This window comes from Arachis ipaensis, chromosome B8 (genome assembly GCF_059453495.1).
Source record: "Arachis ipaensis isolate K30076 ecotype BB chromosome B8, ASM5945349v1, whole genome shotgun sequence".
NCBI lineage: Eukaryota > Viridiplantae > Streptophyta > Magnoliopsida > Fabales > Fabaceae > Arachis > Arachis ipaensis.
The window spans coordinates 47,557,219-47,574,740 of record NC_142443.1 but is presented as its reverse complement, the minus strand read 5'-3'; the positions used below and the strand labels follow the sequence as shown (position 1 = coordinate 47,574,740).

General features: G+C 37.4%; 1 protein-coding gene and 1 pseudogene across 1 annotated transcript in view; one reads left to right on the top strand and one right to left on the bottom strand.

The window, feature by feature from the left end:
- Positions 1–11,895, bottom strand: part of LOC107612654 (coiled-coil protein (DUF572)) — a 62,817-nt gene extending 50,922 nt beyond the window's left edge. The window contains exon 1 of the mRNA XM_088496353.1: positions 11,871–11,895. The gene's annotated coding sequence lies outside the window, so the exon portion shown is untranslated. The remainder of the gene's footprint in view (positions 1–11,870) is intronic.
- A 654-nt stretch (positions 11,896–12,549) lies between these two features.
- On the top strand, positions 12,550–17,289 carry LOC148547966 (uncharacterized; annotated as a pseudogene).
- Positions 17,290–17,522: the final 233 nt, after the last annotated feature.

Genomic DNA, 17,522 nt, shown 5'->3' with positions numbered 1-17,522 from the left:
AACATGCTACTCAGCAAGGGAAGTAAAAGCAATCCCATTTCAATTAATTTGTTCTATTTCAATTAATTGCTTTTCTTCTAACTCTATCTTCTCTCTCATCTTTCCTTCTTCTCTTTCGGTCATTACCCAGCAACCATGGAAGCTACACCTAGCCACCGAAAAGAAGATGGAGCAAGCAACAAGACCATCACAATGATGGCAAGAAAAAGAAAACACAAAGTATGCTGTGGTTAAGATTCTCATTCACTTTGTGGTAAGATTTTGTGAAGAGATCTTGGCTCCTCCATACCAAAAATAGAAGATTTGGGTCAGAGAAGAAGATCCTTGGAGAGGATGGCTTGTCTCTGGTTCTGTTCAACCATCCCAGGAGGTAGCAACAGTGGCTACGTGATGGAGGAAGCAGAGATTAGAGCAGATGAAGCTACCATCATCATGAAGCATCTTGGGCCAGAAGTTCATCTTGGAGAGCAAGGCAAGGATGAAGGGCTCGGATTGATGAAGAATGGTGACCAAGTAAGGACTAGAGGTAATTGCATGTTGGGTTTTGCATGAGTTATCTCTTCTCTCTCTCTGGCCGAGTCGGTTCAAGTTGAAGAAGAAGAAGATTGGCTTGGTTTGTTTGGTTTCAACCTTGAAGGCTTCTCCCTATAAGTAAGGGTGAACAGTCAGGGTTTGATTCAAGGAAAGAAAAAAAGTGAGCACAGAGTTCCTATAGCTTCCCAAGCTAACAGACGTTCTTCTCCTTCAATGTTTTCTGTTTTGTAATTTTCTGTTTAATTTTGTCATGTCTTGAGTCTCATGGAAAAAAGGCAAACAGTAAGGTTTGTAAGAAAAAGCCATAGAGCGAAAAAAGGCAAAGAGTGCAAAATTAAAAGAAAAAGCCATAGATGTCCTTAGAGGTCCTTTGTACATCTGTGTTGTGTTTCATGATTCTATGGGAATCCCCTTGCAAGTTGGGTTAGCCCTTAGCTATTGAAAGCTTGGCAGTGACCAAATCAAGTTCAATTTGGGTTTAGATTCTGGACTTGTTCCGGATAGGAAGGGTAGTTCCTAGGGAGAATTGGTGTTTGTAATCAAGGATGATTATAGTGAAATTCCATCATTGTTGTGATGGAGACTGGATGTAGCCTGCCTTGCACTTAGCACCTGAACCAGGATATATCTTGGTGTAATTCTCTCTTTCTTCTACTCCATCTCTATTTCTGCTGCCCAGGAGATAAAACTGAAAATATCTCATGATTACTGACGAGACAAGAAAAAAGTCTCGTGGCTGGGGACGAGACAAAAGAAAAAGTCTCGTGGCTAGTTACGAGATAAAAAGACAAAAAGTTTCCAGAAGTGGTTTCAAAGGCCAGCAAGTATTATCAAGCAAAAAGAGGGCTAAGATTCAACTCCCCATTCTCTTAGCCACTGATAACCATCAATTGGTATCAGAGCTTGGTCTCAAAGAGATCAAGCTTTGCAGGTTGGAGAAAAGATCCAGATGGTAGAAAATAGTGACTCAAATCTGGTGTCCTACAATTTGACTGAAGGACAATCAAGCAACAGACCTCCTCTTTTGAATGGAAAAAATTACACCTATTGGAAGGAAAGAATGAAGATCTTTGTGCAAGTAGTAGACTACAGACTTTGGAAGATTATCCTTGAAGGTCCTCAATATCCAACTGTCACAAGCGCCGAAGGAGTTGTCACTCCTAAACCAGAAGCAAGCTGGACCGAAGAAGACATAAAGAAGGTTGAGCTCAACGCCAAGGCTATCAACTTGCTCAACTGTGCTATCAGCTTCGAGGAGTACTGACGGGTATCACGATGTACAACAGCAAAGGAAATCTGGGACAAACTCCTAGTTACTCATGAAGGAACCACCATTATAAAAAAGACCAGGATATATATGTTAAACAGAGAGTATGAAATGTTTGTAATGAAGGAAGGAGAATCCATTGATGAGCTGTTTGAGCGCTTCAACACCATTATTGTCGGCTTGGATGCTATGGGAATCAAGTATCGTGAATCTGTGCTAGTGAGAAGAGTGTTGAAATGTCTCACAAAAGAGTGGGAAACAAAAGCATTAATAATTTCTGAGAGTAGTGGTCTTGATTCCATGACATTTGATGACTTGAGAGAAAATCTTCTTGCTTTTGAAAACACATATTTAAAAAAGGATTCAAAAAAGAAAGGAATTACTTTTACATCTGTGACTAACCCCCTGGATGATGAATCCAGTGATTCTGAAAATGAATTTGTGTTGTTTGCCAAAAAATTCAGGAAAATGGTAAAGCTCAGGGAGAGAGGCAAAGGAGGCAGCTCAAGAAAATAGAAGAAAGATTTCAGCAAGGTGACTTGCTACAACTGTAAAGAAACGGGGCACTTCAAATCTAACTTCCCTAAGTTGAAGAAGGAAGAAAAGCCGAAGAAAAGAAAGAAAAAAGGACTGATGGCATCATGGGAAGAACTTGAAAATGACTCTGAAGATGATGAAGAATCTGAAACAAAGTCTCAACCATGCCTTATGGCTGACCACGTTGAGCAAGTATGCCTAGTATCCAAACAGAAGGAAAATATGTGGTATATGGACAGCGGGTGCTTTAGGCATATGACCGGAAAGACAACCTTCTTCATAAAGTTTGATGAATATGATGGAGGATTTGTCATTTTTGGTGATGATGCTAAAGGAAAGATAGTAGCTGTTGGGAAAGTTGGTAAAAACTTTTCATCTTGTATAAATGATGTTCTTCTTGTAAATGGTTTGAAACATAATTTAATTAGTGTTAGCTAATTGTGTGATTTAGGTTTTGAAGTTATTTTTAGAAAGTTTGTGTGTTTGGTTGTGTGTGAAAAATCTGGGGATATTTTATTTGAAGCTAAAAGGTGCAATAATGTGTATGGATTGACTCTTGAGGACTTGAAAGAACAAAATGTAACATGTTTTACTTTTCTTGAATCTGAAAAATGGCTATGGCATAGAAAGTTAGGTCATGCTAGCATGTACCAAATTTCTAAGCTAGTTAAGAAAAATCTGGTTAGAGGAATTCCAAATATCAACTTTGATAAGAATCTTACTTGTGATGCTTTCCAATTGGGCAAATAAGTAAAATCCTCTTTTAAACCAAAAGATGAAATTTCAACTAAAAGGCCATTAGAGATGTTACACATTGATCTTTTTGGACCAACAAGAACACAAAGTTTAGGAGGTAAACACTATGGTCTTGTGGTGGTAGATGATTACTCTAGATTTGGTTGGGTACTTTTTTTTGCTCATAAAAATGATGCTTTTCATGATTTTTTAAATCTTTGCAAGAAAATTCAAAATGAAAAAGATTTAAAAATTGCCCATTTGAGAAGTGATCACGGAAGAGAATTTGAAAACCAAGACTTTGAAAAATTCTGTGATGACTTTGGAATTGCTCATAACTTTTCATGCCCTAGAACCCCTCAACAAAATGGGGTTGTTGAGAGAAGGAATAGAAGCCTTCAAGAGATGACTAGGGCCATGCTTTGTGAGAATGAGATTCCTAAATTTCTATTGGCTGAAGCTGTAAATACAGCTTGTTATATTTTGAATAGGACAATTATTAGAAAAGGGTTGAAGAAAACTCATTATGAGCTATGGAAAGGAACCTCTCCAAATCTTAAGTATTTTCATGTTTTTGGATGCAAATGCTTTGTACTTAACAATAAAGAAAACCTTGGTAAATTTGATCCAAAATCCTATGAAGGGATGTTTGTTGGATACTCCACCACTAGCAAGGCCTATAGGATTTATCTCAAAGAACATAGGACCATAGAGGAATCCATACATGTTACTTTTTGTGATTCTAATTCAATTTCCAGTGCTGTGTTAGATGATGACACAGATTGTGAAGATGTTGTCAATAAAGGAACCAATGAAGAAAATTCCAAATCTGCTCAAAATGAAGAATCTGCCAGTCCAGTTTTGTCTCGTCAGATTGGAGGAGACATTTCCATTTTGTCTCCTGAGCAGGCACGAGAAACTAAAACAGTGAGACCACCAGAAGCTCATCAAAGCTCAACACCACTCTAGAAGCCTAGAGAATGGAAGTATATGAGGGGTTATCCTCATGACTTTATCATTGGTGATCCCTCTCAAGGTGTAACAACAAGATCCTCAACCAAAAGGTAATCCGAACCAAGCAATTTTGCCCTCTTGTCACAAATGGAGCCCAACAATGTCAAAAAAGCTCTTGAAGATCCATCATGGGTCAAAGCAATGCAAGAAGAGCTTGCTCAATTCGACAAGAATGAGGTTTGGACACTAGTACCTCATCCGGATGGTAAAAAAGTTACGGGTACTAAGTGGGTGTTTAAAAATAAACTTGGTGAGGATGGACAAGTTGTTCGTAACAAGGCTAGATTAGTGGCCCAAGGTTACGATCAAGAAGAGGGTATAGATTTTGATGAGTCTTTTGCTCCGATAGCTAGAATGGAAGTAATTAGGTTGCTTCTTGCCTATGCTGCCCATAAGGGTTTCAAAATGTTTCAAATGGATGTTAAATGCGCTTTCCTTAATGGCTTTATTGATAGAGAAGTGTATGTGGTACAACCCCCCGGTTTCGAACATAAAGATTTCCCAAATCATGTTTTTAAACTATCTAAGGCTCTTTATGGTCTTAGACAAGCTCCAAGAGCTTGGTAGGAAAGGCTTAGTACTTTCTTGTTGGAAAATCAATTTCAAAGGGGTACTACCGACACTACTTTATTTATTAAAGCATCTAATGATGATATTCTCCTAGTTCAAGTGTATGTGGATGACATTGTATTTGGTTCAGCCAATGAGTCCTTGTGTGAAGAGTTTGGAAAACTCATGACTAGTGAGTTTGAGATGAGTTTAATGGGAGAGCTTACTTTCTTTCTTGGCCTCCAAATTAAACAAACTCCTAGTGGTACCTTTATTCACCAAGGAAAGTATGCAAAAGAACTTATCAAAAAATTTGGCCTAGAAAGTTCCAAACCAATGGGAACACCAATGCATCCTAACACAAAACTTGAAAAAGATGATGATGGCAAAGATGTGGATGAAACAAGGTATAGAGGAATGATAGGTTCACTCATGTACCTTACTTCTTCTAGACCGGACATTATTCAAAGTGTGGGTGTACGTTCAAGGTTTCAATCTCACCCAAAAGAATCCCATCTTTCAGCCGTTAAGCGCATCATTAGATACATTAAGGGAACTAGTGATTATGCCTTGTGGTATCCTAAATCTGATGACTTTTGTGCAGTAGGGTTTTGTGATGCAGATTATGCGGGAGATAGGGTGGATAGACGGAGTACATCCGGCATGTGTTGCTTCCTTGGAAGCTCACTCAATATGTGATCAAACAAAAAGCAAGCCACGGTGGCTCTATCCACGACTGAAGCTGAATATATTTCCGCATCTGCATGTTGTTCACAATTAATTTGGTTAAAAACGCAGTTGGAAGATTACAAATTAAAAATCAATAGTATACCCTTATTTTGTGATAATATGAGTGCTATAAACATTTCAAAAAATCCTATTTTGCACTCAAAAACCAAGCACATTGAGATAAAATATTATTTCATTAGAGAACATGTGCAAAATGGTACTATTGATATTCAATTTGTGAAATCTGAAGACCAACTTACTGACATTTTTACAAAACCTCTCTGTGAAGATAGATTCTGCACTTTGAGAAAAAGTTTGGGAATGATTGATTTAAGTTCTATTGATAATTTGTGAAATTTTGATTCTGCTCAGTTTTGTCTCGTAGGAATGGACGAGATAAAAATAAGAGTGTGTTGGAAGGGCTGTGATCTAGGGAGAGACAGCGCCAAAAATTAATTCTCATGGGCCCCACCAAATTTCCTTGACCCCACTCTGACTGTTTTGTTAGTTTCCTTATTGTGCACATCAAAATCTTTTTGTTGTCTCATCAAATCTTGATTGGAAGTAGTTATTGTCAAATCAAATCCTTCTCCTCAACTAATCCCTTGATTCTAGGAAACCACTTTTCAGTTTATTTCAAATAAAAGAGAAACTCCCTTGGGTATTAACCGCCACTTAATGGTCATTTAATTCCCTCTAATTCTCTCTCCACTCCACATTGAATGCTTCCCTAACCTCCCTCCTCCCTCACTCCATTCGGTTTCTATTCAACCCCCTCATCTTCCACTTCTCCATTTTTCCTACCATGAAAAAGAAAACTGCCCCTAGGAAAAGCGAACGGATTCTCTTCTCTCAAAAACCGTCCACACCACAATCTCATACCCACATCCATATTCACTCTACATCATCATCATCTCCCTCACCTCCCTCAAAGCAAACTGAAACCATGAGAAGGAAGGTCATAGCCACGAAAACCTCTTCAAGGAAGAAGAAAGAGAGAGTTTCTGTGGAGGAAGAGGAAGAATCTCACACATCTCCCATTCCATCTCCACCACCATCTCCACCGAAGAAAGCCACACCTGGGAAGAGTGCTCAGAAATCAAAAGAATTCGCTCTGCACAACACCAAGGAACCATCAAACCTGAAATCCTTGGATTTCAAGAACAAATTCAGCAAAACACACTCTCACTATGACCCTACCAGATTCAACTCCTGTACTTCATATGAATTCCTCAAAGAGGTTCTGGAAAAGCGTCATCTCTGTGCAACCTATCTTGTCAACCTTGACTCTCTCACCAAAAAAGGGATAAATGTATCTTCTCTTTTTGAACTGCTTCAATGGACTCCATTACTCCACATCCAAAAACTAGTTTATCCCGGTTTAGTTCGTAAATTCTATACCAACATGAGATTGATTGATGGCACCATTCACTCATATGTGAAGAGGGTTCATATCACTCTTGACACTGGAACCATTGGGATGGCCTTGGGCTACAAAGAAGAAGGGCCGAGAGCATACATGGCCGAAAAATGGGACTCACAGGTCGGCGTCACCTATAAAGTTGTTCTTCAACACATTTGTGAGAATCTCTCTGGCTTGGATGGCACTACTCCTACCCACAAAGCCCTCGGACCAACCAACTCTCTGCTTCACAGAATTATCACCCACATCCTGACTCCTCAAAATGGCTCCCATAATAGAGTAACACTTTCTGACTCTCTCATCATTTTTGCACTTGTTACATCTACTCCTATATCTTTTAGTTATCTTATGATCCGACACATGTAGGAATCGGTAAAGAGCACCAAAAAGGTAAATCTGCCCTATGGTATGTTCTTAACCAGCATCTTTGAATATTTTAAAATTGATCCCCTGAATGAGGCTGTAGAAAACAAAGTGTCTATGATCAAAGGAGGTGGAGCTGTTAAGGGAACCAAGGGCAAGAAATCTGTGGCTTCGGAGAGTGACTATGAGAGTCGGCCCGAATCTTCCAAGGAGACCGAATCTACCAAAGAAATTCTCACAGAATTTTCAAATATGTCCGAGCTCATGATACAATTCCATAAAGCGGGACGCAAGTTAGCATATGAAAATGAGAAGGCTTGGATAAGATGTAAGGATAAAATCAGTTTGATGCTGGAGAGTCTTGAGGACGATCTGGGAGATGCTAGTGAGGAAGGAGCTCAGTTATCTGATCTTCATTTATCTGATGATTAATCTGTTTCTTTTAGTATTTGATATTGGCATGTTTAGGCTCAATTTGATACTCTGTTCTGTTTGGTTGGTTATTATTAGTACTATAACTCTGTGATACTCAGTGGATACTTTTGGAAAATATTTTGGATATTCTGGTTGCTATGTCATTTCTTTTTGCAGGTGCCCCTTGATGCCAAAAGGGGGAGGAATGGTTCTGAAAATTGAAACTAGAAAACAAGGGATCAAATTCTTTTGAGAGTTCATGATCACCCTTGTTGATGCTTGATAATGCATGTTGATAATGCATTTATTTTATCTTGATTGCTGCTGTTGCTTGATGTTTATCTTGGTAAAATACTTGGTTGATTACAATTGTGATGCATTTGTCTTACCTCGATATAATGATTGCTATTTTGGATTTATTTTTGGCAGTTCCTTTAAGTTAAGACATATGAAGTTTGATAGTTGCTAAGGATTGAGATGATCATGCTTGATTAGAAAAATTTTCCTTTGCTATGATCAATTTGTATTGATTTGATTGAAAAATATTCAGAAAATATCAACCTTGTTGTTTTGTGTGTGATTGAGCAGAAAATTAAATTATTGATAACAAATGAGTTTTGATTATCATTCATTTCTGCTCATAAATCAAGCCATTCAACATTGCATATTGAATATGTTGAATAACATTGTTGCCTTAGGCTTGATAAAAATTGTTACAGGTATGAAGCTTCCCTTGGTATAATAAGCATACATTAAGGGAGAGCCATGTGACAATTGTAAAGGGGGAGAAATTCAAATATTCAAAGGGAGTATTCTATACTTCAATCTTTAATTTCTTTCCATTTCAATTTTCATAATGTTTGTCATCAAGGGAGAGATTGATGAGTTTGAAAAACTCTAAATTAACATATGTGATGACTAAACATTATTAATTTAATTAATTGCAAAGATATTAATTCATATATAGTGATTAAATTAATTTTTGCTATGCAGATTTAACATTGGGCCAAAAATAAAAGAAAATGTTGCAAGCCCAAGTGTTTTATAAATACATTCAGCATTGATGCAAAAATGCTTTGATTATTGTGGCTGAATTATTATTCTTGTTATTGGGCCAGAATTGATCCTAATTATCCCAAATCAACTTTGATGGAAAAAGATCCAATGCTTGGTCCGAAACCTATTGAAAGAAAGCAATTTGGCTTCATGCTTCCAACGGATTTCATTTCTTATTGTGGGATGGATTTCAAAATTTAATTTGTTAGCATTGGAAATATAAATGAGAGAGAAAGTATGATTGACATGATTGATTGGTTTAATGCAACATGCTACTCAGCAAGGGAAGTAAAAGCAATCCCATTTCAATTAATTTGTTCTATTTCAATTAATTGCTTTTCTTCTAACTCTATCTTCTCTTTCATCTTTCCTTCTTCTCTTTCGGTCATTACCCAGCAACCATGGAAGCTACACCTAGCCACCGAAAAGAAGATGGTGCAAGCAACAAGACCATCACAATGATGGCAAGAAAAAGAAAACATAAAGTATGCTGTGGCTAAGATTCTCATTCACTTGTGGTAAGATTTTGTGAAGAGATCTTGGCTCCTCCATACCAAAAATAGAAGTGAAGATCTCGGTCAGAGAAGAAGATCCTTGGAGAAGATGGCTTGTCTCTGGTTCTGTTCAACCATCATAGGAGGTAGCTACAGTGGCTACGTGATGGAGGAGGCAGAGATTGGAGCAGATGAAGCTACCATCATCATGAAGCATCAAGGGCCAGAAGTTCATCTTGGAGAGCAAGGCAAGGATGAAGGGCTCGGATTGATGAAGAATGGTGACCAAGAAAGGACTAGAGGTAATTGCATGTTGGGTTTTGCATGAGTTATCTCTTCTCTCTCTCTGGCCGAACCGGTTCAAGTTGAAGAAGAAGAAGATTGGCTTGGTTTGTTTGGTTTCAACCTTAAAGGCTTCTTCCTATAAGTAAGGGTGAACAGTCAGGGTTTGATTCAAGGAAAGAAAAAGAGTGAGCACAGAGTTCCTATAGCTTCCCAAGCTAACAGAAGTTCTTCTCCTTCAATGTTTTCTGTTTTGTAATTTTTTGTTTAATTTTGTCATGTCTTGAGTCTCATGGAAAAAAGGCAAACAGTGAGGTTTGTAAGAAAAAGCCATAGAGCAAAAAAAGGCAGAGAGTACAAAATTAAAAGAAAAAGCCATATATGTCCTTAGAGGTCCTTTGTACATCTGTGTTGTGTTTCATGATTCTATGGAAATCTCTTTGCAAGTTGGGTTAGCACTTAGCAGTTGAAAGTTTGGCAGTGACCAAGTCAAGTTCAGTTTGGGTTTAGATTCTGGACTTGTCTCGGATAAGAAAGATAGTTTCTAGAGAGAATTGGTGTTTGTAATCAAGGATGATTATAGTGAAATTCCATCATTGTTGTGATGGAGACTGGATATAGGCTGCCTTGCACTTAGCAGCTGAACCAGGATATATCTTGGTATAATTCTCTCTTTCTTCTACTCCATCTCTGTTTCTGCTGCCTAGGAGATAAAACTGAAAATATCTCGTGCTGACTGACGAGACAAAAAGAAAAGTCTCGTGGCTGGGAACGAGACAAAAGAAAAAGTCTTGTGGCTAGTTACGAGATAAAAAGACAAAAAGTTTCCAAAAGTGGTTTCAAAGGCCAGCAAGTATTATCAAGCAAAAAAGGGGCTAAGATTCAACTCCCCCTTCTCTTAGCCACTGATAACCATCAAATATCATTAAAATTATACTTCTTCCAATATGTTATTCATTGTTCCTTTTTTAATAACTTAAAAAATATAAATATAATCAATTTTTTTAACTAATTATTAACTATGATTTACTAACACTACAGAAAACATCTCTTCATATAGTTGTGAAGAAAAATATGATGAACAAATTCAAACATTTGTTACAAGAAGAAAAGTCTATACTATAAAAATTTTGAAAATAGAAGATACAAATGATTTGTATAGACCAATTAAACGTACAATGAAAACAAATTTTTTACTCACAACTATTGTGAAAGAAATTAAAGATTCAGTTTTGAACATTTTCCAACACTATTTTGAATTTGTATCACTTGAGACATTATTTGACAGAGTGAGTCAAAAAAATATTAATAAGTAATTTTACTTTATACTATTTCAATTATTCTTATTAAAAATAACTTATTCAAAAAAAGTTTACACATTTTTGTTCTTTTTATTGTAGATGTCATTAAAAAATTGCATGCACTAGGAGAAGAAGAACAAATAGATGTTAAAAAAAACCACAAAAATACAAAGAATGGAATTGATACTTAAAAGAGTAAAAAAATATACAAGCAATTCATTTTTCATTTACATATATAGTTATTAACAAAATACTAATAATTTTAGGAATATCGTGTTAAAAGTCATGTAGAGAAATCTCTCACGTCAGATAAACAAAGAAATTACAATACAAACAAAGGGCCAAAAAATTGTTGTACTCACATCAACATTGGTTAGTGAATACAAAGGTACGATCTTTTTCAAAAAAATTCAAATCTATTATTTTTCTTAGTTCAAAGAATTATATTTTATATAATACATTCAAGACATCATTTTTATTTCTAATTTAAATTATTCATTGACTATAGGAACCAACTTCGCCAACACTAATATTATCAGACGAAGATTACATATTCATCAAGAGATTTAGGAGAAAGAAAATCATACAAATTCAAGACACATCTTCGAAAGAAGAACATACATATAAAGATGGAACAAACAACACAATAGAAAGTGTATACAACTCAATAATTCATAAAGAATATACCTTCACAAGAACCTACGACAAAAAGAAAAAAGCAACAACTCTAACAACAACCAATAAAAAAAAAGGAAGATGAGTACCACATAAGAAGACTAAGTCCATTAACTAAAACAAATGCAAAAATCAAACTATCAAATAAAATTGTCACTTTGTATAATTCTAACATCCAAATCTTTTATACTACAAATTATTTTAAATAAAACATCTTTCAAATTTAACTTTAGCTTACATATATTTAATTTAATTCTACAAAACATAGCAATTTTTAATATTTATTACATACTATCATCATTAATTTGCCGTCCCGTGCATCGCGCGGGTCTCATTCTAGTTTTTATTTTAGAGAGTAAAACGTAATTTCTCACCCTTGAATAATTTTTTTCATATTTTTCTTTTGATCTTATTTATAAAATAAATAATAATAGATCATATTTTACCCTCTAAAATAAAATTTAAAATAAAAAAAAATTAAATTCAAAATTCAAAACCTAATTCAATATCAATTGTTTTATTCTGTTGGGGAAGTTTTCAGTCAATTTCTTTGTGTGTGTTTTTGGTTAAGAATTAAGTTGTTGATTTGATTTTTTTGGTCATTGTGTTTTTTTATTGCATTTTTTTTGTCAGATAGATTAAATAATTTTTAATGTTAAATATTACTGTCACGAGCAAAGTAAGAAAAATGGAATTAGAGGCTGACCAAGCAATGAGGGGCAAACTTGGCACTGAATACAAGATAAATTCTATTATACAAAAGGGACACTTGGCAGCAGATGCAGGTGAGCAGCTGAGGAGAGGCAATAGAAAGAAATGCTTTAATACTCGGCTGCGTGACTATGTTTGTTAGGCAACTTTTGGTAATGCAAATTCTCTCTCCTTCTGTCATCTCTGTTCCTCCTCTGGCAACATTCTTTCTTCTTCCCTTACCTGCATTCTCTAATCCTATCTTCCTTACTCAGGTACAAATTGCAAACGGTTGAAGGCACTGATTCCAGCATCATCACTCCCCTTTATTATTCTTGCTCCTTACTTACTATACTTCCCTTTCATAGAATTTTGTACTTGGTCTGCACTGTTTCATTGGTTTTTATTCCTGTTCTGCACTCATATATATATCAATATTCAAAGAGGAAATTCTACCTCTTTCATTTGGTGCTTTCATTGAGAGACATGGCAGAAGGCACGAGGTTTAAAAAGGTAGAAGCTAATATTAAAACGCTGTATGAGCTTGTTGAGAAAAATGCAGAAGCTCATCGGGCTGAGGTTGTGAGGAACAATGAGGAGATGCGCTTGAAAATGGAGACGATGCATAACTCCATTATGCAGGTGCTGCAAAAGCAGCCTGTTAATACAAGCCAAGAAACTGACCTTCACACAGAGTTTAGCCATGGCTCTCATTTTGGTCATGGGGGTGGTTTTCACAATCACCAACCTCACTTCAGAAAATCAAAATTCGATCTACCCAAATTTGATGGTTCAGATGCGTTGGGATGGATCTTCTCTATGGACCAGTATTTTGACTTCTATTGGGTGCCTGAGGAAGATCAAGTTGCAATTGCAGGAATGCACATGGTGGGTCCTACCATCCCTTGGTTTCAAATGGCTCAACGTTCATTACCATTCCACTCTTGGAATGAGTTGCATCAAGCAATCGAACAACAGTTTGGCCCGTCTTTGTTCGATTCTCCACGAGAATCATTGTTCAAACTGATGCAGAAAGGCTCGGTAGCAGAATACTACGCAGAATTTGTGTCCCTGGCTAATCGGACCAATCTTGAGCCTCCGGATGCTCTAAGAGACTGTTTCATCGGTGGCTTACGTATGGACATTAAACGTGAGGTAAAATCTCAGTGCCCTCCCTCATTAATTAGAGCTGTGAGCTTAGCTAGATTATATGAGGACAAATTTTCATCATCTTTCCGAAACTCACAAGGCCCAAACACTTACCGTAACCAAACAATCCATTCAAATCAAAACCTTCAAACAAGCCCTGGACAACAAAATAAGCCTGCCCTTCCCCGCCAAATATTACCACCCTTACTACCCACTCTAGCCACTAAACCTGTCATAAATCCCAATAGAAACCAAGTTAAACGCCTCACGGCAGCTGAGCAACAAATGAGAAGAGAAAAAGGTTTATGCTACTGGTGTGATGAACGTTTTTCCCCAACATATAAGTGCCCCAACAGACACTTTATGTTGTTTCAATTAGAGGAAATAGCAGAGGAAGAGGCTGAAGAACAGCAAATGACTAATATTGAACAACCTGCCCAAGAGGATGTGATGCAGCAGTTAGAACAGCAGGTTACGTATCATCATTTGTCTTATAATGCAATGAATGGAGCTGAAGGGTTGGCTACAATCTGACTAACCGCAAGGATTCTTGGTCATGAAATCCAAGTGTTAATTGATGGTGGAAGTTCTGATCGTTTTATCCAACCAAGGATTGCAAAATTTCTTAACCTTCCAGTAGAGCTAGCACCTGGATTCAATGTCATGGTTGGCAACTTTGAATTGATGAAAGTAGAATGATGTATTAAGGCTCTTGAGGTTGATATGCAGGGCCACAAAATGATTGTTCCACAAGTATATGTCTTACATGTTGCAGGTGGAGATTTAGTACTTGGCACTACTTGGCTCAAGAGACTAAAAGCTCACATTGTTGATTATGATTCCTCATTTATAAAGTTATGGCAAAACGGTGGGTTTGTAACCATTTTTGGTGATGCTTACAATGGTCCTAGGCAGACTCAATACAACCACATCAAGAGGTTGTTTCACACTAATTCGGTTGCTGAAGCTTTTACTCTACAATTACAAGAAGGGAGGGAAGAGACTCTACCGCAGCAGCAAGGAAATACGAAGCAGCTGCAATTATCTCAGGAACTAGAACCTGAGTTGGCCTTGCTTTTACAGAATTATGCAGGGGTGTTTGATGCCCCTTCAGAACTGCCACCTGCTAGAAGCCATGACCATGCTATTCCATTGATTCCAGGAGCTCAACCCGTGAAGACAAGACCTTATAGATATCCTCATTCGCAAAAGGAGCATATTGAAGGAATGGTGCAACAGATGCTTGGGGAGGGAATAATTCAGCCAAGTAAGAGTCCTTTTTCATCTCCAATCTTGTTAGTTAAGAAGAAGGATGGTACTTGGAGGTTTTACACTGATTATAGAGCACTAAACAACATTACAATTAAAGATAACTTTCCTATTCCCACTGTTGATGAGTTGTTAGATGAACTGTTTGGGGCTACAATCTTTTCAAAGCTTGATTTAAGGTCAGGCTACCATCAAATTTTAGTAAAGAAGGAGGATAGAGAGAAGACTGCTTTTAAAACCCATCAAGGGCATTATGAATGGCTAGTCATGCCATTTGGTTTAACCAACGCTCCAACCACTTTTCAAGCATTGATGAATGATGTTTTTAAACCTTATTTGAGAAGGTTTGTGTTGGTATTTTTTAATGATATTTTGGTGTATAGTCCGCATTGGAATGCTCACTTGGGCCATTTGGAAACAGTGCTGAAGCTATTACAGCAAAACACACTCTATGCCAAATTGTCTAAATGCCTCTTTGGGGTCTCGGAAATCGACTATTTGGGCCACACAATCACTAAAGAAGGAGTGCACATGGAGAAGGAGAAGGTTAAAGCTATGGTAGAGTGGCAAGTACCTAAAAATCTGAAATAATTGCGAGGATTCTTAGGCTTGACAGGTTATTATCGAAGGTTCATCAAAGGTTATGCTTCTTTGGCAGCCCCATTGACCAATCTTTTAAAGAAGGATTCTTTTTTCTGGAATAATGATGCTGAGGAAGCCTTCTTGAAACTAAAGAAAGCTATTACTTCAGAGCCAGTTTTGGCTTTACCAAATTTTGAATTGCCTTTTGAGGTGGAGACAGATGCATCTGGGCTGCGAATAGGGGCTGTTCTAAGCCAAGGTAAACACCCTATTGCTTATTTCTCAAAGAAATTGTCCCCAACCATGCAATGTCAATCGGCTTATACCAGGGAATTATATGCAATCACTGAAGCCATTGCAAAATTTAGGCATTATTTGTTGGGTAAGAGATTTGTCATCAAAACGGACCAACAAAGTTTGAAGGCTCTACTAGAAAAGAGTCTGAGCACACCAGAACAGCAGAAATGGCTGCACAAGTTTGTGGGATTTGATTTTGAAATCCAATATTAACCGGGAATAGAGAATGTTACTGCTGATGCTTTATCTAGATGTTACTATGCCGCTTGGTCTTGCCCGGATCTGAATTGGCTACAGACACTAAAAAATGACTTAGAGAATGATGGCTCTCTCAAGAAACTCTTGCTGAAGTGTGGAGAGAAAACAGCAACTAATGGAAATTATTCTTATAAGAATGGGTTGCTGCTGTGGAAAAATAGGGTGGTTATTCCTCAACAAAGCTCTCTTATTCAATTAATTCTCAAGGAATATCATGATAGTGCCGTAGGGGGCATTCCGGTTTTGCTAAAACAATTGACAGAATATGCTCCAATTTCTATTGGCCAAATATGCAACAGCAGATCAAAGAATATGTGCGAAACTGTGTTATTTGTCAACAAGCTAAGGTGGAGAACAAATTTCCAATAGGATTATTGCAGCCCTTACCAGTGCCTTCCCAAGTTTGGGAAGAAATTTGTATGGATTTCATTACTGCTCTTCCACAATCTCATGGCTATTCAGTGATTATGGTGGTGATTGATAGATTAACCAAGTTTGCTCATTTCATTGCTTTAAAACATGATTTCAATAGCAAACAGGTAGCTGAAAACTTTGTGCAGCATGTGGTGAAATTGCATGGTTTTCCAAGAAAAATAATTTCTGATAGAGATAGAGTCTTTATCAGTAAGTTCTGGCAGCAATTGTTTAAATTGCAGGGCACGAAATTGGCCATGAGTTCAGCATACCACCCTCAATCGGATGGACAAAGTGAAGTTTTAAACAAAGCTCTTGAGATGTATCTGCGTTGCTATTGCTTTGACAATCCCAAGCGTTGGTTTTCTATGCTGCCTTGGTCACAGTATTGGTATAACACAACCTTTCACAGTTCTATTAAAATGACTCCCTATAAGGCCCTCTATGGCAGAGATCCCCCCTCTTTTGGTTAAGTATGAAATTACTTCTAATGATGATCATTCATTGCAAGAGATGCTGCTAGAAAGAGATCAGTTGTTGGCTCAACTTAAGGTTAATATGACTCGTGCTCAACAGTCTATGAAGGCTTTTGCAGATAGAAATCGCAGACAGGGTGAATTGGAAGTAGGTGATTTGGTTTTGGTAAAACTACAACCTTACCGACAACACTCAGTTGCCTTAAGAAAAAATCAGAAGTTGGGAATGCGATATTTTGGTCCCTTCAAAATTGTCCACAAGGTAAGCCCTGTAGCTTACAAATAACAGTTACCTAATGAGGCTAAAATACATGATGTGTTTCATATTTCGCTGCTCAAGAAGTTCAAGGGAGATGGCAAGCTTCCTTATCTTCCAATGCCTTTAAAGACTACTGAAGAAGGACCTGTTGTTTCCCCTACCAGCATTTTGGCTAAGAGGACTATTGTGCAAGGTGGTCGTGAGCTGCAACAACTCTTAGTCCAATGGGGAAAGGCTGATGATGCTCCTTCTACTTGGGAGTTTGAAGTGGAATTCTATGAGGCATACCCAACTTTCAACCTTGAGGACAAGGTTGCTGCTGATGGAGGAGGTAATGTCACGAGCAAAGTAAGAAAAATGGAATTAGAAGCTGACCAAGCAATGAGGGGCAAACTTGGCACTGAATACAAGATAAATTCTGTTATGCAAAAGGGACACTTGGCAGCAGATGCAGGTGAGCAGCTGAGGAGAGGCAACAGAAAGAAATGCTTTAATACTCGACTGCGTGACTATGTTTGTTAGGCAACTTTTAGTAATGCAAATTCTCTCTCCTTCTGTCATCTCTGTTCCTCCTCTGACAACATTCTTTCTTCTTTCCTTACCTGCATTCTCTAATCCTATCTTCCTCACTCAGGTACAAATTGCACACGATTGAAGGTACTGATTCCAGCATCATCACTCCCCTTTATTATTCTTGCTCCTTACTTACCATACTTCCCTTTCATAGAATTTTGTACTTGGTCTGTACTGTTTCA